Genomic DNA, 27,071 nt, shown 5'->3' with positions numbered 1-27,071 from the left:
TGTAGATAGATATTTAGGTTGAATGGAAGTTTGAAGAAGGGGAGAGGACAGTGTTTATTTTCATGGCTGATAAATAGGCAGGGGACCAAGGATGAGGAGTCAGATGGGCAGGTGTTTGCTCTTCTATCCATAGAAGTACCAGCAGGAGCCAAGGAGGCAGGGTTACTCCAGATATATACAGCAATTCCCTTACCTGCACGTTCACCTCCTATGACTCCAATTACCCCTGTTTAGTTACCATTGGAAAATATTATATGAAAGTATCTGGAACAAAACTCATGGAATTATTTCCTCACTGTACCTTGAATGATACTTATCATTTTAAAAACATGATCTTAATGGAACATATTGCCTCTGATAATGTTTGGTTTGTAATAATGGTAGAGAATTGGCTGTGTATTAATAAATGGTCCTCTTCTAAGAAAGCATTTTTTTTTGTTGAGAGTGACAGAAAATTATTTATCAAATTTTATATAATTTACTTAAAACATAGCTATCAAATACATGGTATCATTATTGTCTGTGAATGAATGCTATGGCTTTCTATAAGACTACCATATTCCTTCTTCATGTGGATGAGAGAGGCAGACATGAACTACTGCAAGTGTTGCTCAAAATAATTCCTGGATTCATGAGGAGCTGATGTTCAGGGTAGCAATTACTGATACAGTTCTGCAATGATGAATTTGTATACAAATAAATAAAGGTAAATTCCCTAGACAAGTTCATTATAATCCATGCATAGCTTAATAAGGATTCACCCGCATTATGTCATTCCCCTCTATAATTGTCCCATAGATCCTGAACGTAACTGTTATACGGATTTAGGGCAACTTGGGGTAAGTGCATTCCCAGCTATTTCTTGGAGGCAGAGAAACAATGCAGACTATCTTTATACATTTGGACAACATCCTGATGCACTCTAGGGTTGGGGTAGGGTGGATAGATTGTTTCGTAGAGAGATTACAATCTATTAAATGGGAGGGTGGGAGTTGTCCTCTGTGACGGAGGGCACACAACTCTTGTGAAGATGACCTCTAAGTACACTAGTCAGGAAAAGTATGCCACCAATTATTTCCAGGCATACTCACTCACACAGAGGTTCAAGACCTACAAAGCACTGACTAAATTCTGTAACTCTACAGGTTCTGATGACTACTCTCCTGTCATAGGCATAGACTCAAGTGAAATAAAGGAATAATAAACCTCACAGTGTCTCTGTAATTGGCCTATGTGTGTAGAGTTCCCTTATCAATATGGTCCTGACACCGAAGTAATCGAGCAAGGGTTAAAACACAGCGACTTAGCCAGTTAGTTTGATGCCTCATGACATTTAACCACTGTACCATTTCTGTGGCCATTGTTCACCCTTATGTCATGATGACAACTCACTGATAGTGCTGAACCTAAAACCAAGAATCAAGGTACAAGGAGGAGTTTTGTGCTTATCATCTGTACGGTCCCTCAATGCAGAAGCAACCTTCTCTCTCTCTCTCTCTCTCTCTCTCTCTCTCTCTCTCTCTCTCTCTCTCTCTCTGTCTGTCTGTCTCTCTCTCCCTCTTTTCCCATATCCTATCTTTATTTCCTCTTTTGCTTTCCATGTCTCATTTCAATCCCTTCATGTCCTATTTGAGCATCCCTCCTCCCTGAGCAGTGCTCCTCCCTGAGCAGTGCTCCTCCCTGAGCAGTGAGCCTCTCTGTTTAATACTCCTCCCTGTGCCATGCTATTCCCTGAACAGTGTTTCTCTTTGCTACTGGGATCATGGGAAAAGGTGTCCACCCGAGGTTTCCTCAATAAAAACATGAACTTTTTCACATAAACTGTTAGTAATATAATGAAAACAATCTATCTGTATCTTTGGTAGTTTTTAAGTGAGATGCATACTCAACCTAAGTGATGTGTGTGTGTGTGTGTGTGTGTGTGTGTGTGTGTGTGTGTGTGTGTGTATTAGACTTATTTCCTTTTAATTAACAATTTCTACTGTCTTGACTATAGTAAGTAGCCTTGAATCACTCCTCTAGGACCCAAGCTCAAGTTGGAAAGTCTCAGGACTAAGCTATGCACCCAGTTTTCATGAGTCTACCAGTCATGGGGCCATGCTTCTGAATCCTGATCCGTTTGTCAGCAGCTGTAAGGCCCAGATTCCATATTTGTGGAATTCATGCCTTTCTTCTTCTGTGGTGTGTGACCCTGCACTCTGAAGACCTCATTCTGCTTGTTTCTGACAATTTTTCAAGGTGTCAGGCTGCCTGAATTATATTCCTGGATTCTGGAGTTCCAGTTAGCCTTCTCTGTTTGGTTCAAAGCACAGGCATATGTGGACCATCAAAGCATTTTATTTTAAAGGACCTAGTTATCGTGTTAAATTAAGAACGGATGTACATGTATACTTTGTGTCTGCTGTATCTATAGGTAGAGAGGTAGAAGAATGAATGAACGTGGACATTTGTGGGCAGCTTTGTACTGATTATGAACGACATTTGAGGAACTGACAGGTTTGCACTAATCAGCTCAGAACACAGCAGGCCCTGCTCTTTCCCATTCACGCCACCTAGTCCAAGTACTTAGTACATGTCACAGACATTACTGTGCCTAACAAATAGACATACAGGTTGGCCTAGAGAAACTGCTGCTTATATCGCCAGCTTGATGTTTTATTAGGAAAAGCAATTGTCACTACGCATCCTGGAAAATATCGAATGAAGGAAAGTGAGCATCTGAGATCTCTGTCCATCCTGTTTTTCCTGAAAACAAGGTCCCTTGCTTTCAGAGAACATGAATTTGTCTTTCAGACTCCATAACCAACTCTATCTCCATGACATCTCTCTCAGGCTCTGGTGTTCTCCCTGTGTCTGTCTGTGTCTGTCTGTCTTTGTCTTTCTCTGTGTGTCTCTGTGTCTATCTGTTTCTTTCTCCTCTTTCTCTGTGTCTCTTTGTGTGTCAGTGACTCTGTCTGTCTCTGTCTATCTGTCTCTCTGTATATCTCTCTGTGTATCTCTCTCTCTCTCTCTCTCTCTCTCTCTCTCTCTCTCTCTCTCTGTGTGTGTGTGTGTGTGTGTGCATGTGTGTAAGCAAAGCCATGTGTTTGCTGAGGCGACAGCCGACCCAGAGCCTTAATCATTGTTTACAGATTTAGTTCATTTTACTAGCAGGCAGTGCTTTTCCAGAGAGCTGTTTTCCTGGCAGGGTGCAAAGACTGCGTCCAAGGGCAAAGTGCGTGTCTCCAGGCTGTCTCGCTCACCATCCCTGGCACTGTCTAGCCATGCCTGGCAGGGCTACCTCGACAAGGCAATGGGCCGGTATGTCAGCCCCTGCCTCTGTTGGTGCTCATCTGGCAGCGGTGTTAATGAGCACCTGATAAAAACAGGGGGCAGGGCGCAAAGGACCCGAGGGGGGCATCCAGACTGTGTGTGTGGCAGGCAGAGCCAACACGTTTCACACTGAGATCTACTCATGTGGTGAAAAGTATTGAAAAGGACAGACTGGGGGTTTTACCTTTCCCTCTGATGGGGCTTTTTATTGTTGTTTCGCTTGTTGACAGACAATGCTTTGAGGCTCTGAAGCTGGGAGGCTTCCTTGCCTCTCCCTGCTTTTGTTACAACAGTGCATGCATTTCGCTCAAAATAATGGATTAGACATGAAAAGGAAAGGGACAGTCAAGAGTCATTCACATTTCTTGAGTGCTTGATCTGCTACCTTTAACAATCCTCTTTCTTATGCCCCTGTTTTCCACTGTGGACACCTGAAACCTGCTAGCAGTTGGAAAATCTGGTTGCCTTGGAGGTGGGTGGGCTAGCCTTCAAGTAAAAGAGAGCTGGGTGGTATGAGCTCTGACAATGCTCAGCTAGTGCTTGCTAAAATATCCAGTTATCAAGGTGGAAACCTCAAAGATGACGATTTAAGTATCCATCATAGGGAAGCAAATGCCTACAGTTCAACCCTGTTCAAGTAGGCCACCTTGGAGGACCAATCCAGTGTCAGGTGTAGAGGCTTTCCTTGCTTCCAGATGGGGAACCATCAGAGGATTTTGCACTTGAAGTTCATATGAGAATAACCTCTGAAAGGAAAACACCCTTTCCTCAGCTTCATGAATTTTCTGCTACTTAGTTCTGGCACGTTAGGACCATTCATAGCACTGTGTCCTTTGCGTTGTTGATTTGCAATGTCAGCCTCTTTACAGTAAAATGTTCAGTAGTAGATGGAAACCTTCACTGGTGACAGAGGTGGATTGAGGTTCTGAGAATCTTTTAAGCTTCTTCGGTCGATGACATCTAAGCCACCTTCTGATCTGAGAATTGGATTTCTCCATCATATCTAGGCACGGTCACAGTCCTAATTCTATTACTTGAAGAACTTTACAGATGAATAGGACAGTCACTCAGTTCCCCCTTCACAACAGAAGGCATCTATGAACACTTAAGAATTGTTTCAACAACCTCTCAGTCTCTCATAAATTTATAGGACTCAGAAAATCTCAGGACTAACACAAGAATCTTTGCTACTCCTTGAAAATATCTACTAGTGATTTCATCTGGCATTTTAGAACATTCTATCTGGGGCTGGTGAGAAGGTCCAGCAGGTAAAAACACTTTTTTCACAAGCCAAGGAAGCAAAGTTGGAACAAGAGGACCAACTCCAAGAAATTGTCCTTTGATAGTTACATGTCCCCTCTGGCACCAGCACCTGTGTACCATAACATGTGCATGCGCGCATGCACGTACACACACACACACACTCAGAGACTATATATACTGTACATACTGTACAAACTGTACACACAGAAATAAACCAAAACACACACAAACAGATCACACCACATACACAAATAAACAATACCACAAATACTCATAAGCCACAACATACATATATCCATACACAAACACATACACCACCATATATACAGATAAACAACACACACATACACACAAATAGAAGTGTAAAGTGTATTTTAAAGTGCTCATGCCTTCCTGAAGCATGGGATAAAAGAACATGATGCTTCTTCACTTGAATTCACAGGCACCTGGGCTAACAGACTGTTCCTTTTTTACTTTACCAAGAGAAACTCTAGTCCTTTCCCTGTGTGATCTACATGGTGACTATCAAAAATTAATGGAAATGAAAGATCTCCTATGTCTCTGTAAATAGGCACAGTTGTGCTCTGTTTGAGGACTTCTTGGCATTCAGAGAAACTGTGAGAAAATGGAGAGTAAAACTGAGGATTACTTCACATGCCCAGTGCCAGTGGCAGGTATCTGAAAAGGAGCTGCCTTCACACATGTTCACCTGTCCCACATACATGAAATCAACACTGTTAGACCCTCAGAAGCTGACACCAGGACTCGGTTTCTTGTTCCACTGGGGACATGGATACACACAGTAACTTCTTTGCTGAAAAGTGTTATAAAAAAGCTGGTCTAAATATGACTAGTAATACATGTAAGAAAAGAAAAGAAAAAGAAAGGGAAGGAAGGGAGGAGGGAGGAAGTGTGAGAGAGGGAGGGAGTGAAAAGGGAAGGAAGGAAGGAAGGAAGGAAAGAAGGAAGGAAGGAAGGAAAGAAGAAAGGAAGGACCCACTTATTCTGGATATAGGTTTTAGACCATCTGCCAACACTGACCTGTCAGAGAGGGAGTGAGTCTCCCTAAGATGTCGTCCTCATCTTTACATATTTCAGGGGGAAAAAACCTGTCTCATGTCTAAAGTTTTCATTTAATAGCTAATATTATGTGAGATGTAGAATAAAGAATGAAAGAGAGAGGGTGGGGGAAGAGAGCACCAGGGAGCAAGGAAAAGAGGAGGGAGGCAGAAGGGATGAAGGAGAGAGGAAGCAGGGATCACCTTTAAGGCTTTTCTTTCCTCTTTCTTTCAAATGACACAATAGAATTTTTTTTTCCTGAAGTTGTATTAGGGATTCACTTAAGCAGAAATGAACTGTAATATGCAAATAGTTCTAATTGGACTGCTAATAGAGCGTGTCTCTGTTGTTTTTTTGTAGGGAGTTTTATGCCTATGTAATCAGTGCAGACAGCCGTTAAGTAAATGAAGAGGCAGCTAACAATGTCAGAAAAGAGACCGGGCGGTTCCGGCTGACACTACCCTAATCTTCCAGGACCCATTAAATGGCAGTTTCAAGGCATTACCTACCATAACATCCTTGAATATCACTGATTTTATTTGCAGTATCAAACATTCCATTTCATGCCCCATTAACAGAGGGAGCCTGAGCTTTTTGACGCAGCTAAACATTTTACTAACTACCTGGACTAAGTAACCAATTAACTTTTGGAGACAATACGGCCAATTAAGCGCGAAAAGGTAAGGCTGTCATCCCCCACGAAAATTGAATTTCCTCTTCCTGATGGCACTTATTGTCACTGCTCAATTGTTAATGGGGATTCGGTCCCTATTAAAGATGAAGGCAATGTGGAATGGAAAAGTTCAGGGGACTTGGTTCCTAAAGAGTAGGTCACAAAGTGTCCCAATCGGCCACTAATTCAGTTAACTTTTCTTCATGCCAGATTATTGGATGAGACTGTGGCAGGACACTTTAATATGACACTCGGTGATAGTACATTGCACAATCTGGTTGCTTCTGAGGAACCCACAGGCTCAGGGCTACACTTAGGACCTTATATGGAAGGCTTGGGGGGAAAAAAACCACTGTTTTTCTTTTTGTTGTTGTTTGTTTGTGGTTTTTTTTTCTTCCCTGACAGTAGAAAGATGAGTGTCCAGCAAGATATTATCCCTGCTTATGACTGGGGTAGACTCTTCAGAGAGCAAAACCACAAAGCCGCCGATTGAGAGGTGTGCTCCAAATTAACCCTCTGTGGTTTGGGAAGTCATTTTCTAAATGGCAGACAGGGGCCCGGGTGGTTACTCTGCTCCCTGGATCTGACTCCATGACTGAAATGGAGCACAGGTAATGAACTTGGATATCACGTTTTGAAAGCTGGAGGCAAATCTCATTCCTTCCAGTAGGGAGTCTTTCATCTTCGGAAGCACAGAAGAAAATTTGTCCTGGAGGGCACCATCCATGGCCCTTACAGGAGTGACATACACAAAACTCACGTGGAGCTGTGGCACAAATGTTGATCATACATCTGTTTCAAGGGAAAAAAAAAACTACATTGCTCCTATTTCATAAAAATGGGACTCTTCTGAATTGGAAGAAAGGGCAATTGCAGGGTCTCATAAAGGAGGAAGAGCGTGATCTCCAATCCTAATTATTTGGATCTTGTTTTGCAGATCCTCGGTTTTCTAAACAGTCTTAAAAGTAAAATAACTGAATGGGTTCTGTTTGCATGTATGATCCTATATCATTTTAGGGTCTGTCCCTGTTTAGGCCAGAAGAGGGTATCAGAGCCCTTGCAAATAGAGTTACAGATGGTTGGGAGCTGCCATATAGGTGCTGGGAATTGAACCCAGGGCCACTGGAAGAGCTGCAAGTGCTCTTAACCACGGAGTCTCCTCTCCCACTCCAAGAAGTAGACTTTACTTTTAATTTTATATAATTTTTTATTAACTAAATGCCTGTTGACATGCACTTAAAATCTAATTTGGGACCAAATGCTCATAATAAAGCAAGGTCTCAGCCATGTATATACTTATTAATTGACCATTGTTAGACTGGTACGACTGTGTTAGGACCCACAGGAGACCATAGTTTCCTGACCTTTATCCTGTTTCTGACAGATCCTGTATGATGAAAGCAGGAAAGAGAGCATCAAGAAGAAAAAATTGACATTAGATATTTTCAGATGTATGTTTTCACATGTCTCTTGATAAAAATGTTTACTTCCAAGGACATAATAAAGAAATTCCTCTAGGTTACTCTTAATCAATTAATATCATAGAGAGGTTTTTTTCCCCTTCTGTGATTTTCTTTGGATTGCCATGGTTTTTCTCAGAAGTTGTAATTTTTCTTACAGAAGGGATTTCTCTGAGCTGTTTATTTAAGCCCTTTCCCATGTCTGTGGGTGATTTAAAAATGATTATGAGAGTCTAGGCTTCCTGTTCCTTAAGAAAGACCGAGGTGTAAAACTAGATCACCAGTGTTTCCCACTCCCACCCACCCACATCTCTACATGACAATAGTGCAAACAAACTATGACCAAATTACATCAGCAGGACTCAGACCACAGAGAAAGCTGCAGCCTGGAGATTCCAATAAGCTAGGACATGAAGCAAAGGCAGGAGAATTGTCCTTGATCTTCAGGTCCCCCCAGCACTCACACTGTGCCCTGCTGATGAGGAAGAATATAAAGACTTAACCTGGAAAATCGCTGCTTTCTGAAGAAGGAGGTAGGGAAACAACACTCTTGGGTTAATGGAGAGGAGAGAGGGGGAGGAAAGTGGGCATCTACTATGGAATCACTTAAGCAAGATCATCTCAGAGTTCCCTCCAGCAGGAGTAAGGCTGTCCAGAGGAAACCAAAAGGAGGACAGATCCCAGGAGGAACCACCCAGACCACTTGAAAATTCCTTAGCTAATCCATACTGTACAAAAAAAAATTTCCTCCACTGTAATCATAGGAAAAGTAATAGGAATCTTGTGTAATACAGCAAAGAGAGTTTCTAATTCTATGGAAACCATGAAAAATTCAGTTGTATCAATAAATAAAGTATTTGGAAGAAAAGAAGAAGTGTGCCCTTTATCATCTTGGAATGGTTAGGTGTTCTCTGAAATATAATACTTACATAATATACAAAAATGTTTCTATATATTTGGCTGAAATTATTCTTGATAACCAAAGCATACTAACAGTGTTTCAAAATCTACACATAAGCTAACCTAGAAGAAAAGAGCTCAACATTTGAAAAATGTCTGTTTTCCAGTTAATAAAAATTCTGACAAATCAATAAAAATAACAGGACACTAGCAGTTTTCAAAGACATAAATAAAAATGACCAATAAATACATTTAGTTTCTGAGCTTTGCTCACAATTTTTAAGACGTGCAAATGAAAAACAGCAAGTTCTCATTTTTCATCTCTCTGACCAAATAAATGCCAAGGTAGATTTTTCTTCAGAGCCAAAGCAGGGAGAAGTGGCCTGTCACCTACTTAGGGTTCTGGAGAGCACAAGTGACTGATGTATTTCCAGTACAAAATGACTCAGTCACTGGCTCTACAGCTCCAAAGAACAGATGCACACACACACACACACACACACACACACACACATACACACACACACACACACATACACACACATTCACACACACACACACAAACACACACATTCACACACAAACATACTCACACACACACTCACACATACACACAGACATACACATACACATAGACATATACACACACATACACACTGTGATGGTTGCATATGCTTGGTCCAGGGAGTGGAACTATCAAAAGATGTGGCCTTGTTGGAGGAAGTGTGTCACTCTGGGGGTGGGCTTGGAGACACTCCTCCTAGTTCCCTGAGGATCCTCAGTCTGTCCCTGGCTTTCTTTGGATGAAGATGTAGAACTCTCAGCTCCTCCTGCACCATGCCTGCCTGGATGCTACCACGCTCTTGTCTTGATGATAATGGACTGCACCTCTGAACCTGGAAGCCAGCCTCAATTAAATGTTGTCTTTTATAAGACTTGCATTAGTCATGGTGTCTGTTCACAGCAATAAAACCCTAACTAAGACACACACATATACACACTCACATACACACTCACATACACACACATACACACACACATACATGCTCACATATACTCACATATACTCACATACACAGTCATACATACTCACACACACTCACACTCAAAAATGCATACTCTCACACACATACACACACACACACACACACACACAAACACACACAATATTTTGTAGTCTTTTATCCACAAAAATTAAAATATGTTTTGGCAATACAGGATCTGTAAATAAAGGAATAAAAGTTAAAAATAAATTCAGCTGAGCTGTATAGGTGTATGTTGTAGTCATATACTTACAACCCCAGGTTTGGTAAGGTGAGAAGGAGAATGATGAATGCCAGGGTACCCTGGGCTATACAATGAGACCCTGTCTCAGTAAATAAAAAGGGGAGGGGTGTATTTCAATATCAGTATGTTTTGTTATCATGCACAATCCCCTTGCTTTGAACTATATCATCAGGAAAAACAAATTGTGATGAATTACATAGAATTGATTCTTTGACACGCTACATGGGAGAAAAAAAAGCTCAACCACAGCATGGCATGTATAACAGGATTTCTTCTTCTATTACCTGCATGATATTTTTCCTTGAGTGTACCTACAGACTTATTCTTAGGTTTCCAATAGAGCCATATGAATACCTACCTATCCTAATGCCTTCGTGAATGCACAGAGCTCTTGAACAGACTCCTAAAACATGATGCTTGCAGATTACAGTTGACATTTGTTGGCAATTGCTCATGGAGAACATTCTGGCTTTTCCAATTATGCCTATGCATCTTTTCATATAAGTTTTCACCATCATTACTAAGAGTTCATTGAGTGCAGAGATACAAGGTTATTCTTTCCATAGCTCGTACTGGAAACAGAAATTTACTTTTTTATTAAGAAGTAGATGTTTCCCCCTAGCTGCCAATGGGGTTACAGAGTCATTGTAGAAATGTAAAAGACATGATCTTTTTTTTATCATGACAGCCTGCAATAATGTGTCCTTACCAGTGATGGTCTCTGAAGGCTTATCACGCTCAGTGTCGTGTTAAAACACAAACTCACCTCTTCCCCTGAGAAATGCACATTTTAATAAAGGGCATGCTTTCTTGTGAAGCGGGCAAATGTTAATAACAAGTGATTCACGGTCCTTTAAGGGCATTTGGAAGATTACAGTAACAAGATTTAAATGAGATTCCTAGGCATGTTTGGGCTTGATTTACTCTTTAGCTTTTAAAAATAATATGTTTTCTGAAATATTAACTTTCTGCTTGTTCACTAACTGCAGAAAAGTGGCAAGCGAGTCCACAGTGCCCAGCTTGGAGTAGTTTTCCATCTACCTTTGGTCTGACTATCTGGAGAGAGGGGTGGTGGGTGAAGTCTGGAAGCGCTCGGCTGCTGCCAAGTATTAACTCCAGGCTCCAGAGAGATCTGTTTTAAAGCATTCTTTCATGAATATTTCCTCATGGCAATATTGTCTTCCACGACCCACTGTGCTGACTCGCTGATGGAATATGACTTATTTAACAAGTTTATAGATGCTGGACAAGTGTGTGGAGCCTTGTTCTTTTCTGTATGCATGAGACATACTTGTAAGCGTGTATCTTACCGTGTTAATGAGATTGTTCCTTTACTGAGAGCTGATATGTAATATGGAGGTGGTCATATCACCACTACCTTGACACAATGTAACAATGTACTTACCTCTGGTTTTCATCCTAATACTATTCTTTATCTTCCAGCAGTACTGGTGGGCACTGGGTCTCCTGGCCACACACTGCAAGTAGAGGAGGCCCACATACAAAAACATGTGAGGGGCTATGTAACAACTTAGGGCATTAGGAATCTGTTTTTTCCGAAGACTGAGTTCTAACTTGAGTTCTGTTTCTGGAGCTCCCAGAGCAGATGAGGCGAACTGATCATTGCAAGTTGTTTTCTGACTTCCACATGCATCTTGGCATATACGTATGTCTGCATGCACCCCTGCTTCACTTACATGAACAGACATGGGTGTAGACACACTCACTGAGCACATACACACATGCACACACAAATACAGAGAGAGAGAGAGAGAGAGAGAGAGAGAGAGAGAGAGAGAGATGCAGATAGAACAAAGTTGCAAAAATATATAGGAATTGGGTCTGAAAAGCCATCAGGAAGGAATCTAGAGATGTGCGTAGACTGCAGCACATTAAATGGCATTAAATGAGCACAACAGCTGGACTCATGGAAAGGGAAGATGGGAACAGCAGCTGCTAGGACTCACTGGTGAACAGGAAGAACTCATCACTGAACAGGAAGGACTCACAGCTGAACAGGAATAACTCACCAGCGAGCAGGTAGGATCACTGGCGAACAGGAAGGATTCGCAGGTGAACAGAATGTTCCCAGAGCCAGGGGTATGAAGAAAATGGCCCTAGAGGACAAAGGGAGTACTAATTCTGGGCAGTTATTACAGGATCAGAGTAGATGGGAATACATGATTGGGGTGGTGGTACTGAATGTAAGAGCAGAACCTGGAGTCATGACTTATTTAGATAAAAGGATAGGTTACAATTAACATCAGGAACTATTAAATCCCTAAGGTATTTTGCCACCACTAAGGGGGAATATGTTGACTCTGTTTGGTGAGATGACAAAACTTTGTATTCTGGTATCTTCCATGTCTCGAAGCTGGCATCGAGTACCTGTCAACTAAACTTAAAGAGGTCCTTATCTTTGGCTATATGCACATAGTTCTATGACCAATTTTCTGAGGAACTGCCAGACTGATTTCCAGAGTGGTTGTATCAGCTTACAACTCCTGGGCACATAGCCAAAAGATGCTCCAACATATAGCAAGGACACATGCTCTGCTATGTTCATAGAAGCCTTATGTATAATACCCCAAATCTGGAAAGAACACAGATGTCCTTCAACAGAGAAATGGATACAGAATATATGGTACATTTATACAATGGAGTACTGCTCAGCTATTAAAAAGATGACTACATGAAATTTCTAGGCAAATGGCTGGAACTAGAAAATATCATACTGAGTGAGCTAACCCAGTAACAAAAGAACACACAAAATGTGCACTTACTGATAAGTGGATATTAGCTCAAAAGCTCAGAATACCCAAGATACAATTCACAGACCATATGAAGCTCAAGAAGAAGGAAACACCAAAAGGTAGATTGTTCAGTCTCCTTAGAAGAAAGAACAAAATATTGACAGGAGGAAATACAGAGACAAAGAGTGAAGCAGAGACTCAAGAAAAGGCCATCCAGAGACTGTCCCACCTGAAGATTCATCCCATATGCAGCTACCAAACCAAGTCACTATTGCTGATGCAAAGAAGTACTTGCTGTCCAGAGCCTGATATGCATGTCTCCTGAGAGGCACTGCCAGAAGTTTACTGACTCTGAGTTTGCTTGCAGCTGACCACTGGACTGAACACAGAGATCCCAATGGAGAAGTTAACGGACTGAAGGAGCTGAAGGGATTTTCAACCCCATAGGAAGAACAACAATATCAACCAAACAGAGTTGACATTGTTGTTCCCAATATTTCCTGGAGACTAAACTACCAACCAAAAAGTACACATGGAGGGACCCATGACTCCAGCTGCATATGTAGCAGAGGATGGCCTTGTCTGTCATCAATAGTAAAAGAAGTCTTTGGCCCAGTGAAGGTTCATTTCCCCAGTGTAGGGGAATGCCAAGGCAGTGAGGTGGGAGTGAGTAGGTGGGGAGTGTCCTCATAGAAGCAAGAGAAGGGGGGATGGGAGAGGGAAAACTGGGAAAGGGGATAACATTTGAAATGTAAACATATAAAATATCCAATAGAAAAACAAAACAAAAACCAGATCCACAGATGTGAATAATTGTGTACGTGAACAGAGCCCGCAAAGCAGTGAGAACAGCATTACCCAGACCTTTAGAGTGAGAAACACAGACTGAAAAGTTCTGCATCTGGGGTGAGGTTATATCGAATCCCGGACAAAACTGCAGGAAATGGAAGAGGAGACAGACATATTTTGTTATGGGTTTGAAGTCATTCAAAGTCATTTAAGTTGTAATAATGAGATTCATTTAAGACCCAGGACTCACTGAAATAATATAGTGAAAGCCACGAGACATTAAAACCGTACTTGCCATAACAGAATCCATTTGAACTATTATTAATCTAATCTCATAAGTGCATGTAATACTCCAGCAAGCAAACCAAAGCTTTGAATTTGGTTTACACTAATGGGAGAGTATCTCCTGTGCTTTTCAGTGGGATTCTCTGTACCATTAAGCAATTACTGGTGGCTAGAATACCAGCCCACATGTCACTATTTCTGGTTAGGGGATTTTGCCTGCCTGACTAAATCTTCCAATTAAATGCAATGGTACTACATCCGCTTCAGGTCTGCATTTACAACGAATAGTGAAGAAAAAAAACAAACGTATTCTTACTTTTTGTAAACAGTTTGAGGAGCCATTGAACCACACACATAGACTTGCTGAATTGAAGCCTGCTGAAGTAGGATGTCATTGTGTAACAGGGATAAAAAAAACATCAGTAGACAAGAAGCCGTCTCACAGGTATGCAAGCAGAAACTGCAGACAAGGCCAACTCCATCTAAGAGCATCTTCCTCAGATTATTATTTCTTTTTTGGTGTGTGCATTTCTGTCCATTTCTTTAATAGTTATATTTAAATGAATTTGTGTTTTATCTCAAGTTCTATTAAAATTAGGGGGCTAAGCAAGGGCTAAATAACGTAGCCAATGAGACATTTCAACAAAGCTTATCAGAAGTGAAAACCACGTTAGCAGTGTGGCCTTTGCTATGGTGGCTTCTCTTAATGTTAGTTCAGCATGATGCTGACTGGCAACGGAAGATGGGAAAAAGAGTTTTAGCTTTCAAAAGTTAGACTCACAATTAGAAATAATGTGTTTAGTAGTAAAAGCAATTCTGTGATCTTCTTAAAAAATTGTGTGTGTGTGTGTGTGTGTGTGTGTGTGTGTGTGTGTGTGTGTGTGTAGATGTCTGGAGGTATGTTTACAAGTTTCTGCTCAAAGTGCAGAAGAGAAAATTGGATGCTTTGAAGCTAGAGCTACAGGTGTTTGCAGGGCATCTTGATCCTCACACCAGTTCTGGCATCTGAACTCCAAACCGATTATTGTACCAATGCCTGTAACTGCCAATGACCCCCTTGAGCCAGGTGTTGACAATATTTTACCAACACTGTTTGTTCATCACCACCATAATAATGATGAATGCATAGGGTTGACATACAAATTTTCCTGGAGTTAAGAAGGCCAGCACCGAGAGATTGTTTCTGAATTGTGGGATGCTCAGGAAACACCCAGGCTCTGGAAGCCACCACCTCAAAGTCCAGGCTGTACTTCCAGTGTCAATGGCTCCTTAAACCTGGGCATTTACTGACCTTCTCATGTCTCAGGTTTACCTGTAGAACCCAGACAGAAGCAGTACCTACCACACAGTGCGACTTTGGAAATTAAATGAGATACTAAATTAAAGAATTTACCTCATGAACAAGTTCTATGGGAAGCCTCGGGAGTCACACAAATGGCAGAAGGTAATGAATGTGTAAATATAAGACTGAATTTATGTAAAACTCATCGATAACAGTAGTTCAAGATATTTGGACCATCATAAAATTAAGGACATGTGGAATGGATTTGTAGCTTCTTAATGAACTCATCACAGAAGTTACTAAAATCACTGAGAAAAATCCCTTAAGGTGTTAAAGTCTAAGGCAAACAGTGTAAAAGAGTATTGATGGACAAGAAGGGCAGACCTTTCCTAATTACAGGGAAGAGCACCTAAGCATTGCATGTACATACACGTATACATTACTTAGTTGTCATAAAGAAGAATAAAGTCATGTTGTTTGGAGGACAGTTGAAGCCACTGGAGACAATCTTATAAATAGTCTTAAAGAAGTCAATCTCAGAAGGACAAACACTACATGTTTTCTTTCATTTGTGATTTCTAGATTTTATACAGATACTTAAAATCATGGATATATAGATGACATGAAATAGAAGTACAGCCATATACTGGCCAAAAGGGACAAATGCAAAAGCAGAGACTGAGAAAGGGGAGGGACTGAGGAGGGCGTATTGTAACACATGCTATGCCTTTAAAAGAAAAGAAATGGAAGGTTCAAGATATCACCCAAGACTCCCATATCTGTACCCAACTGTTAGAATGACTCCAAATCTGATTTGTTACGTTAATGGAGAGAAATAACCTCAACCAGACATTTAACTTGATGAGTTAAGAATCTTAAGAAACATGGGATAACATATATGGTGTTTTCAATTTCTTGGTATTAAAGGTGACTTCTTGATTGCTAACAGTCAGATATAATTGTAATTGTTCAATGTTATACGCATTATAACATTCGGGATTCTGTGGTAAGTTATTGTTTTATGTAAAGACTAGGCAAAGAAAGTGAAAACAGACAAAACAACAAAAGCAAAACTTTTTGTATGTCAGCTGGTACTTCTCATAATTAAATACACTCCTGATGTCAGAATGAGGGCTTGAAGGTTAAGAGCACTATCTGCTTTCTCAGAGAATATGAATTAGATTCTTAGCAACAACATGACAACTTACCAGCATCTGTATCTCCAATCTAAGGGCATCTGACTCTTTGCCTCCTCAGGTACCAGGCACAGAGTGATTCATTGATATGCATGCAGGCAAAAAGCCCATTCACAAAGTAGCTACTAATTTAGCAACCATTGAAATATATATACTTATTATATATAATATAAATATATTGATATTTTATAATATAAATTATATCATATTATTATATTTATTATATTATTTATATTATATAAAGCTATAGAATATCTAATTATATATTATACATTCATATAATATTTACAATATAAATAATTATATAATATAATCACAGTATAAATGTATATTATATATAGTATATACATATTACATATGTGTGTGTGTGTGTGTGTGTGTGTGTGTGTGTGTGTAGTCTTCAAACTTTCAGTAAGCACAATTAACTCATTCTTTTTTATTTCCTGTCTTTTCCAAAGAATTAATTTTGGATAGTTTATATTTTTGGAGCCTATATTAGTTTAGACCTTAAACATTCTCCAAAGTCCCACTTGTCAAAGGCTTAGTAAGCTGTTTGTGGACCTACTGGGAAGTCACCAATCCTCTAAGAAACAGTGCCTTCCTGGTCAGTGGGAAGCAGTTGCATCATTTGTGATGTTCCAATAAAAGGAATTGGGAGATCCCAGGCTTGTTCTTTCTGTGCTTAGTAGCTATTGTGAAGAGAGCAGTAGGTCCCACCACTTATGCAGACCATGATGTTAAGTCCAGCACAAACCCACAAGCATGAGAGCCGCAGGGAATGGACAAAAACTTCCCAGTCTGTGAGCAGAACTCTTTAGCTTCTGGGTGTTTGTCATAGCTATAGAAAAGTGACACACTTCCTTTACTCTACAAGCTTGTAGTCTCTCTCTCTCTCTCTCTCTCTCTCTCTCTCTCTCTCTCTCTCTCTCTCTCTCTCTCTCTCTCTCCCTCTCTCTCACTGGAATTTAATTTTTAAAAGGATACACTTGCCACTTGTTTTACTCTTGCCCTTCAAAGACAAGTGTGTGATTCAGTGACAAGAGATCTGGAGGTTTAATAACATAAGATGAAGGCCATTTGCCCTTATGAAATTTTATAACGATTTCTTCCCCAAACTAAAAGCCTCATTCTTCCCCTTAGAGGCTGACCAGAATGGGCAACTGCAGGACCCCAGGCCCAGCTGCAGAAGTGTGTGGCATTGACCCCCTGGCTTCCTAATAGATCTGCAATGTGTTTTGTCCCTAGAAATCATCTGATGAGTAGCTCGGAGCCATAGTATATCTTGTTAGAGCTGCAGAAGTGCCACCGAATGAACTAAAAATCTCCCTGCAGAATTGCTGTATCAGAACGCCCAGAACATTCTGAACTTTCAACAAATTCGTGTTAGAATCCTGAGGAGTCATGGATAAGTCTGTATGGGGTTAAGGGAGAAATATGGAGCTGTGATTATGTGTCTTTGGGGAATAACAAAGCTCTGGGCAAAAAGGGTCTGAAGGAATCCCTTCCCAGCACTTTGTAAGTGTACCACAGGCTGAAGAAATAACAGGAAAGGGTCTCAACATTCCTGGAGCCATACAGCCTCAGACAGGACCTTATCCTCAATCTTGGCTGATCCCACTTTGAAATAGAGGATCCCTTGATTGGCATGTTTATTATAACAGCTGTCAGTCATCATGAAAAAAGATAGATCCTTTGATTCAGCTATACATTTTCTGTCATATGTGTGTATGTATGTATGCGTGTAATATGTATTTATATATGTAAATATTTGTTTGGATCAACTACCTGACTATGTATCTATCATTTATCTACCATCACCAATATTAATCTATCCATCCATCAACTATCTATCATCCATTTATCTATCTGTCATCTATATATTTGTTTATCTATCAATAATATACATATTCACCTGTCTATTTATCTATCACATGTTATTTATTTGTCTATCCTTTATTATCCACTTACAAACCATACATCTTTATATCATTCAATTATCTATTACCTGTCATCTAGTGTACGGATTATCAGTCATCTTATCATCTAGGTATCATCAAATTATCTGCCTTTGTATGCAACCAAGCTTTTTCATGACTTTTAAAATATCCTATTAGAATATTCTAGTTATTTTCTCCTCCACTATGTTTTTATTCTTTTGTTCAGCTTCTCTCTTCTTCCTTTTCCTCCTCTCTTCCATTTCTCTCTCCTATTTCTCTCTTCCATACCATAGGGCTATGGATTATATTTTGCCACTGATACAAATGCTGCTCTATATATTGGCTTCTGAATAAAACTGCTTTCTTAAAGTTGTGATATACTTTAGCATTCAGGCATGCTGTTAAACCCTCACCATCAAGTAAGATTGTCACCCTCAAGTATCACTTCTTCCTTTGCTTCTCTCCTATAAGCCTTGTCCACCCCTTTGCCCAATCTATGTCTTTTAATTTGAATTTTCCAGGATTTAGATAAACAAAGTCATTCACTATACAGCCTATCTTCCCTGTGTCATTTAACCCAGCAGAGGACTGTATCTCTGCTGTTTCATGAGTTAACAGTTCCCTGTTGTGTACTGCTCGTTACAAACTCATGTTATGGACAGAACTGAACTTATGAAAGTGATTCCATACTAACAGGAATATGAGTTATTTTCAGGACAAATGTGTATTCTATAAGCCTTTATTCAGAAACTTCCTGTCAATGTATACATATAGACATACATAGCTGGATAAATAGATAGAAACTTAGACAGAAAGATACAAATACCTAGGAGTTGAATAGATTACTCTATCTTTTTAAGAGAATGACAGGCTGATTTCCAAAATGGTTATCCTCACTAGCAACTTGCAATGGTTCCTGTTCTTTACAGTCCCACAGTTACTCCACCCGGCCATACTTCTTTCTCTCCTTTAGACACTGGGCAGAGTGTGTGCTGCCAATTCATAGTCATTTTTACCTTCGATTCTCTAATGACCAAATACATTAAATATTTTCCCAGGGTTACAAACAATGGTATGCTTTCTTTGCAGCATTTCATCAGCTTTGGTTTTTTGCACATTTTAAGTCAGTTATTTAACTTCTATTATGAAGCTCAAGAATTTTTTATACATCCTAGATAAGAATTTTTCACTTTGAAAGTGTTTTTCTCCTAGGCTCAGGTTTACCTTTTCATTTGTTGGATAATGCTTTCTGTAGGACCCCAGTTTTAAATGTAATGGAGTTTGATTCTTGCAGTCCCCCCCCCCTTTCTTTCTAAGTAACGCATCTATTATGAAGCCTAAAGAAACTTTCTCTAACCCAAGAACCTATAGATTCTAGTCTCCTCTTTCTCGTTTCCATGTCTATTGGAGATTTAACAATCTATGAAGGACAAAGGCATTTGTTACAATACATTGGCTTTTTATCTTTTGGTCTTTGATCCTCTGAGTGAGATCTTTTGCCTACATCCTGGAATCACTGGAAATAGTGGCTTTTGTGAATGCCAGGTATGTGACCATCCATCTACAACTGCCTTTATGTCATGAAGACATTATTCCTCAAGCTCAGCCCTGATTGTATATCCTCCATAGATGGCTTGAACTATCTGGAATAATGCACCTGTAGGAGAGAGTAACTTCCCTGTCCTCTGACCCAACCAAGGAGGCAAGATGCTAGAGGAAGTCATCCTACCTTCAGTGCCCTTGGCTTACCAGGAGGCCATATTCTAGTCTATGTGCATGAAACAGCTGACATTATACAAAGAGATTTCAGTAAAATAGATGCTATCACCCAACTGAGGGTATCAAACAAAGAGGATAACTCCCTACCAAAGAAGACAACTTGGACAAACTCCAAGCAGTCAATTTAGCACTGGAGACCCTAGGCAGTACCCAGTCTCATCTCCAAAGTTACTCTAAGCTCTTAATCCATTCCATATCAAGTATCTCTTCTGGATAAAAGGTTCTTGAAACTTCTGGCCTCGTATATATCCAAGCTATAAACCAAAACTTCTTATGTCTGCACATATCTAAGGCAGACTGTGGCTAAGGATTTTTCTGGGACACTCCTTATTCCCTTGGAATTGTAAACAGGGCTGGCAATAATCAGAGCATTCATTTAATTTTTAAAAAGACATAATACTACACATTTGGAAGAAGCACTCTGTAGAACTTTCATTCCCTAATAGGTCCCAGATAGCCAGTTCTGTTGAGAGATGTGGTACTCTCCTTGAAAACAGCTTTTAAAACTCCAGTCTGATAAATAACCTCCCAAATGAGCCTGGATGTTTCTCTAACCCTTAACATGTCTTTATGAACATCCGAGCTTACTCCATCTCATTAGGGCTTTGGGGAAAATTAAAGATACACATTTCAGGAAATTTATAACCAGAGAATGTTCACAGAGCAAGCAGAGGCTGCTTACCTGCTACAGGATGAATTTGAACTTAGAATTTTTTTTTTTTTACTAAACGACAAAAGCAAACATCTTGTAAATAGCAACAGCCCACTGCTCTTTCAACTTTGAAGTATTACTTAACTGGTTTTCGTTGGTTTACACCTTAAAGGAACAAGTCTTTTAAGTGAGACATTGTTTCAGTCCATCTCATCTTACATCCATATGATAGAAAAGAAACTTCCAAGGTTTTCATCCCAACTAATACTACCTGGAAATTATAGCAGAACACTGAGGTGGTGTTACCTCATATGCTGTGGATATCCCCAAACTCATGGTGCCCATGGACCACTTCTCAAGAATGTGGGAATGGCTGGAATACATTTGCCTTCTCCCTTTGCTATGATGAAACACATATTGTGATTCTGAATTTGTCATTTGCTTGGAACACTATCCTATTACGTTCCCTGGCTTTTAAGTGCAGTGTACATTTCTATGCAGAAATTAATATTTCCTGCTTTTCATTTCATCAAAAAATTAATGTTATTATTTTTTTTGTTTGCTCAGGAGCAGACCTCATATGAATCAACCTCTTGACCTTCAGAGAGGGGATTTATCCTTCCTTAGTAGCCTTCTTGAGACAATGATGCCCTAAAATTGAAGCCATGTGGTTCTTTCTCACTATGACACTCAGATACATTCATACATATTTTACTAAATTGTCATTTCATATTCTTTCAACTTATAATATTTATACCTGCCATGTAACCACAAAATATCTCAAGTGAGCTTTGTAACACCAGAAAACATTGGCAGCGACACTTCAAAATTTATACTATATCGTCTCTTCTCTGACAATAAATTTGCTTATAACAGCAAACCATGGAACGAATGAAATGGCTCAGTGGGTGAAGATAGTTACCTCTAAGCCTAATGGCCTATGTTTGTTAGCTTGAATAAATATGGTAGAAGGCTTATTTTACTCCTGCAAGTTGTCCATTGACCTCCACACCCATGCCTACATACACATATACACAAATCAATGAACTATAATGAAAATTGGATGAAAATATAGTGCTAGTCTTAAAATGTCTATATTATCATCTGTTCTAGTTTTCATAATCTGGTGTCCAAATTGCAGAGGGCTTATTACACTATTTGTATTTTTAAACTTTTCATACTTAGTGAGATTTTAGTGACTTTGGCTAACTCTGCTATCTCAAGAGCTAATGCACCTTTTGGGTTGATTTTTTTTTTTAGTCAACTTGACATAAGCTAGAGTTATCTAGAATTAGGAACCTAAATTGAAAAAAATGTCCCTATCAGATTTGTTTATATACAATTCTGTATGGCATTTTTTTTTAGATGTGAGAGTACTTTGACATATGGGTTTTTGGGTGAAAACTTACTCAAACCACCCAAAAATCATGTGAAAATTTAGTTGGGTTATAGTCTTGCTAAGTTCCTTTGAAGTATTTAATGCATGTGTTATGTCTGGGGAAGAGTTATAGTTTTATTTCATACCAGCATACCAAATTGCTGGTATTGATACATTTGTATATGATAGATCTCTTAGAGTTGCCTTCCAGTACACTGAGATGTTATTCTACTTCTAAATACAAATTGGAGACATATTTACTGATTTTTGTTTACATTTTTCTCAACACCTGGCATGACTGGAACCCCCACAAAAAAAAGGGAAATATGAAACCCAACCCAGTCAGAGGCACCTGTTTCTTCAGACTTGCACCTGTCTTCAGTTCAGACTCAGGGCTCTAGCTCCCCACTTAATTCTGCAACACAGAAAGAAAGCTCAACTCCCAAGAGCTCTGACAGAGCAGAATCTCAGGAGCTTTGTCACATTAGGACTTCAGGATTCCAGAGGCATCTTGATTCCCAGAAATTCTGACACATCTAGGATCTCAGAATCACAGGATCCCTGAATCACAGTATCACAGAGACAGCTGGACTCTAAGGAGTTCTGACACAAACAGATTCAAGGAAGAGACAGGCTCCAGTCAGAGACAGCAAGAACAGTTAGCACTAGAGAAAACCAGATGGCAAGGGGAAAACACAAAAACATAAGCAACAGAAACCAATGCTATTTGACAACAACAAAACCCAGTTCTCCAAGTTTTCCCACCACCCTAAACCTTTTGAACCCAAACACACCTGAAAAGAAAGATTTAGTCCTAAAATCCCATCTAATAAATATGACAGAGGAATTTAAACAGGACATAAATAATTCACTTAAGGAGATACAGAAGAACACAGATAAACAAGTAAATGTCCTTAAAGACAAAACAAATAAATCTCTGAAAAAATACAAAATACAATCAAACAAGTAAAGGAATTGAACAAAACCATCCAGGATCTAAAACTAGAAATAGAAACATTAAAGAAAACATAAAGGGAGATAACCCTGGAGTTCAGAAACCTAGGAAAGAGATCAAGAGTCACAAATGCAAATATCATCAAGAGAATACAAGAGATAGGAGAGAGGATCTCAGGTGTAGAAGATACCCTAGAAGACACTGAAACAACAGTTAAAAAAATTACAAAAAGTAAAAATCTATTAACTTAAAACATTGAAGAAATTTAGGACACAATGAAAAGACTGAATCAAAGAATAATAGGTATAGGAGAGAATGAAGATTCCCAATTCAAAGGGCCAGCTGACATCTTCAACAAAATTATAGAAGAAAAATTTCCTAACCTAAAGAACAAAATGCCCATAAATATAGAAGAAGCCTATAGAACACCAAACAGTTGGGACAAGAAAAAAAAAATTGTCTCATTACATAATAATTAAAACACCAAGTGCACAGAACAAAGAAAGAATTTTAAAACTGTAAGGAAAAAGGGCCAAGTAACAAATTAAGAGAGACGCATAAGAATTACAGACTTCTCAACAGAGATTATACAAGCCAGAAGATCTAGGGCAGACATCATACACACTGTAAGACAACAAAAATCCCAGCTCAGGATATTATATCCAGCAAAAGTCTTATTTACCATAGAGGGAGAAGCAAAGATATTCCATGACAAAACCAAATTTTAACAATATCGTTAAACAAATTCAGCCCTACAGAGGATAATAGAAGAAAAGCTCCAACACAAGTAGGGAAACTACGTCCTCAAAAAAGCAAGAAACTAATCATCTCAAAACAAACTCAAAAGAAGAGAACCACACAAGGATAATTTCAACAATATCATAACTCTAACAACAACAACCACAACAAAACCAGAAAGCAACAATCTGGTTCTTAGTATCTCTCAGTATTAATGGACTCAATTCCCCAATAAAAAGATATAGACTAGCAAGCTGCATACAGAAAACACACCTCAGTGACAAAGACATACATAACCTCAAAGGAAAAGGCTGGAAAAACATTTCCTGAAAAATGGTTCCAAGAAACAAGCTTGAGTAGCAATTCTAGTATCCAATTAAATAAACTTCAACCCAAAAGATATAAAAAGATATGGGGACAATACATACTTATAAAAAAAATTCAACAAGAGAAACATTCAATTCTGAACATTATGCTCCAAATACAAGGGCACCCACATATGGAAAAAAAACACTACTAAAGCTCAAAGCAAACACTGAACCTCACACAATAATAGTAGGAGACTTTAGTACCACACTCTCACCAATAGACAGATCATGGAAGTAGAATCTAAACAGAGACACAGTGAAACTAACAAGATATGAACCAAACAGACGTAGCAGATATTTAAGGAACATGTCACCCTAATGTGTGTGCATATATATATATATATACCTTCTTTATAGCACCTCATGGTACCTTCTCTAAAATTGACTATATAATCAGACACAAAACAAGCATCAACAGATACAAGAAGATTGAATTAATTCCACGCATCCTATCAGAACACCACAAACTACAGTTGGTCTTAAACAACAACAAAAACAACAGGAAGCCCTCATACACATGGAAGTTGAACAAAGCTCTACTCAATGATTATTTGGTCAGGGAAGAAATAAAGAAAGAAACTGAAAACTTTTTAGAACTTAATGAAAATGAAGGCACAACATACACAAATTTATGGGGAACAATAAGGGCAGTGCTTAGAGGAAAATTCATAGCTCTGAGTGATTCCATCAAAACTCTGGAGAGAGCATACCCTAGCAGCCTAACAGCACATCTGAAAGCTCTACAACAAAAGGAATCAAAAACACCTAAGAGGAGTAGATGGCAGGGAATAATCAAACTCAAAGCTGAAATCAACCAAGTAGAATCAAAGAGAACTATACAAGGAATCAACAAAATCAAGAGCTGGTTCTTTGAGAAAATCAACAAGATTGATAACCCTTGGCCAGACTAACCACAGAACACAGAGACAGTATCCAAATTAACAAAATCATACATAAAAATGGAGACATAACAACAGAAACTGAAGAAATTCAAAAAATTATCAGATCCTACTTCAAAAGCCTATACTCAACAAAACTGATAAATCTAGATGAAATGGATGATTTTTTAGAAAAATACCAAGTACCAAAGTTAAATTCAGATGAGATGAACCATATAAACAGTCCCAGTGCCCCTAAGGAAATAGGAGAAGTCATTTAAAGTCTTGTACCTAAAAAAATCCCCAGAACCAGATGATATTCATGCAGAATTCTAGCAGACCTTCAAAGAAAACCTAATACAGTACTTCTCAAAATTTATAAAAAAAAATTTATAAAATGGAAACAGAAGGAACACTACCTAATCCACTCTATGAAGCCACAGTTACACTAGCATCTAGGCCACACAAAGAAACAACAAAGATAGAGTACTTCAGACTAATGATACAAAATTACTCAATAAATTTTTTCAAACCAAATTCAAGAGCATATCAGAACAGTTATTCATCATGATCAAGTTGCCTTCTTCCCACGGATGCAGGGATGGTTCTATATACAGAAATCCATCAACATAATTCACTATATAAACAAAGTCAAAGGGAAAAAACTCATGATCATCTCACTAAATACTGAAAAGGCATTTGACTTCATTATAAAAGTATTATAGAGAATAGGAATTCAAGGTCCATAATTAAATATGATAAAAGCAATATACAGCAAACCAGTAGCCAACATCAAACTAAATGGAGTGAAACTTGAAGCAATCCCACTAAAATAAGGAAAAAGACAGGTCTGCCTACTCCCCCCCCCCTCTCTATTCAATACTTGGTTAGTACTTGAAGTTCTAGACAGAGATATTGGGCAACAAAAGGAGATCAGAGGGATACAAATTGGAAAGAAAGAAGTCAAAATATCATTATTTGCAGATGATATGATAGTATGCACAAGAGACCCTAAAAATCCACCAGAGAACTCCTACAACTGATAAACAACTTTAGCAAAGTGGCTGGATACAAAATTAACTCAAACAAATCAGTAGTTTTACTCTACTCAAAAAATAAACAAACTGAGATAGAAATTAGCAAAATGACACCCTTAACAATAGTCAAGACTAATATAAAATATCTTGATGTGACTTTAACCGAGCAAGTTACAGATATGTGTGAAAATAACTTCAAGTCTCTGAAGAAAGAAATTGAGACCTCTGAAGATAGAAAGAGCTCCCATACTCAAAAATCAACCGGATTAACATAGCATTCTGAAGCCAATCTACATATTCAGTGCAATTTCCCATCAAAATTTCAACTCAGTTCTTCAAAGACACAGAAAGAGCAATTCTCAAATTATCTGGAATAAAAATCACAATAATAACAAAAACAAAACAAAATAGAACATAAAAAACCCCGTATATCAAACCCATTCTCAACAATAAAACAACTTTGAAGGGAATCAACATCCCTGACCTCAAGATATACTATAGAGCAAAAGGGATAAAAAATACTTGATATTGGTAAAGAATCAGACAGATAGATCAATGTAATAGAATTGGAGATCCAGAAATGAAAACCTATGGTTACCTGATTTTTGACAAAGGAGCTAAAACCATCCAGTGGGGTGGGGGGGACAGCATTTTTAACAAATGGTACTGGTTCAACTGGTGGTCAGCATGTATAAATATGCAAATTGACTCATTCTTATCTCTTTGTACAAAGCTCAAATTCAAGTGGATCAAGAACCACCACATAAAACCAGGTATAATGAATGTAATAGAAGAAAATGTGGGAAGGAACCTTAAACACATTGGCACAAGGCAAATTTTAACAAACAGGACACCAATGGCTTATTCTTTATGATCATAAATTGACAAATGTGACCTTGTAAAATTGCACAACCTCTGAAAGGGTAAGGACATTGTCAATAGGACAATATGACAATGCAGTGATTGGGAAAAGATGTTTAACAACTCTACATCCAATAGAAGGTTAATATCCAATATGTACAAAGAATTCAAGAAGTTATACTCCAGAGAACCAATGAACCCTATTAAAAATGGGGAACAGAGCTAAACA

Source organism: Micromys minutus (genome assembly GCF_963924665.1).
Source record: "Micromys minutus genome assembly, chromosome: 3".
NCBI lineage: Eukaryota > Metazoa > Chordata > Mammalia > Rodentia > Muridae > Micromys > Micromys minutus.
This window is presented reverse-complemented; position numbering follows the sequence as displayed.